Source organism: Musa acuminata, chromosome BXJ1-10, assembly GCF_036884655.1.
Source record: "Musa acuminata AAA Group cultivar baxijiao chromosome BXJ1-10, Cavendish_Baxijiao_AAA, whole genome shotgun sequence".
Lineage (NCBI taxonomy): Eukaryota > Viridiplantae > Streptophyta > Magnoliopsida > Zingiberales > Musaceae > Musa > Musa acuminata.
Window position 1 is genome coordinate 1,773,335 of NC_088336.1, and position 2,150 is coordinate 1,775,484.

At 39.7% G+C, this 2,150-nt stretch overlaps 1 non-coding gene across 1 annotated transcript; it reads right to left on the reverse strand.

The window, feature by feature from the left end:
• Window positions 1-1,994: 1,994 nt before the first annotated feature.
• LOC135596307 (5.8S ribosomal RNA) lies at window positions 1,995-2,150 on the reverse strand. The gene has a single exon (XR_010480926.1). It is a non-coding gene; the product is annotated as a 5.8S ribosomal RNA (ribosomal RNA).

Below are 2,150 nucleotides of genomic sequence, written 5' to 3' on the forward strand. Positions count from 1 at the left end.
CCAAGAGCTTAGTGATAGTCTTAAGGTAGGTGTGTGAGGTAACACTTGTAAAAGAGGGGTGTAAAGGTTCTCTCTTGAACCCGTGAAAAGGAAAAAGAGTGTAAGGGTAGTTGATCTTCACCCATTAGAAAGATGATCGATAGTGGAAGCTGGTGGTCTCGAGTGTAGAGGAATCTGGATCGGACGTAGATCACGACGACCGAACCACTATAAATCTAGTGTACTTAATTTGCATTTTTATTCTGGTTTTTATTCTCAGATTGCAAACTGATTTACTTGCTTACTACTTTCACTACACTTACAAAAATGCTTTCAAGTTAAACTTATCTTTTCGATACAATCTTTATCGAATGATATTTTCGAATTGACATAATTTTTTGTAAGCACTAATTCACCCCTCTCCACCCCTAGTGCTGGTCATGGTCCTAATAGTTGGTATTAGAGCCAGTTTCTTTTTGTTTAGTTTAACTCCCAAGAGAGATGACTTTTGACATGGAAGTGTTTAATTTGCTACAATCTGCTCATATGGACCTTGCTGATAATATGATATTTTTTTTATCCAATAATATTGCCTAATAATCTTCAACTCAGCCCACTTAAATATGATAGCTCATTAACATATTCCCTGCTCAAAGTTAAAGCTATTTCAAGGTGCTTTTCTTCATGACTAAGGAATGCATTAAAGGAGTTGGTTAGTAGTTGTAAAACACTTAGTTTCAAAATTCCCTATGCATGAAGGGTTGTTTCATGCACTAGTACTTATTTTGGTATTTTATGGGTTAGAAAAGACTTTAGAAACTAATGATATTTTGGCAGAAGTTCTCTTGGAGTACCCCCTTAAACTTTGTATCTCTTGGATACGTCCTTGAGTGGTGAGTCTTTTGTTTTCAGTTCTGTATTCTCATTTATAATCATTGGGGTGGTGAACTTTCTATATCCTTTTGTGATTTTAACTTGGTGGTGAGCTATTTTTCGATCTTATTTAAGTTTTATCATGAATTCAGGTCTTTTCTTTTCAAAACACTCATTTCGACAAATACAACTGTACTATGACTTTTCTTCAAGAGTTCATTCCTTGTCTAATGTGACTTTTCTATCCAAAATACTCATTCCAGCAAATATAGCTCTACTATCAATTTTCTGTCAAAATCTATCTCGTCAAAAAAATTAATTGGTTCTATTTTCAAATAAGATTTCTATGTGTGGAGTTTAGAACCATGCCTCATGTAATTGATCACAAAAAGTGCATAAAGTATTGGATGACTAAAGGATTACTAGCCAATTTACAAAAGAGATGCTTATTTCTCTCTCAATTATATTCATGCACTTGAAGGATATGTAATAGATTTTTTTCAACTTACCATATAACAATCTTAGATTTTTACATAAAGTATAAGCATTATGTTAAAAGATGATATTATTTATATAAAATATTTAATTAATAAATATAACAAGCATAATGTATAAGGTCATAATTTTTTTTTAAATTTACATACATTTCAAACAACCCGACTCGTCGACAACGCCTCATGGTGCAACAGGGTCCGAGCCGGACGAGGCTCTCACCCTCCCCGACGCCCCTTTCCAGGGGACTTGGGCTTGGTCCATTGCTGAGGACACTTCTCCTGACTACAATTCAGATGATGCAGCCGCCCGATTCTCAAGCTGGGCTGATCCCGATTCGCTCGCCATTACTAAGGGAATCCTCGTAAGTTTCTTCTCCTATGCTTATTTATATGCTTAAACTCAACGGGTAGCCCCACCTGACCTGGGGTCGCAGTCCGTGGCATCGACTTGCACCACGACTTGGGTCCTTGAGGCCTTGCCTGGGTCCTGAAGGCATGACGTACGGCTCGCACAAGGCATCCACCATGCATCGTGTTCGACAACCACCGACGGCCCGCTCTTCAGCCAACCGCACCTTCTGGCACGGGGGGCCATCCTCCGCGTTTGCCCCCACCCCCCGAGGGGGCAATGACGAAGCATCGAAAGCGTGATGCCTAGGTAGGCATGCCCTTAGCCGGATGGCCTCGGGCGTAACTTGCGTTCAAAGACTCGATGGTTCACGGGATTTTACAATTCACACGAGGTATCGCATTTCGCTACGTTCTTCATCGATGTGAGAGCCGAGATATCCATTGCTGAGAGTC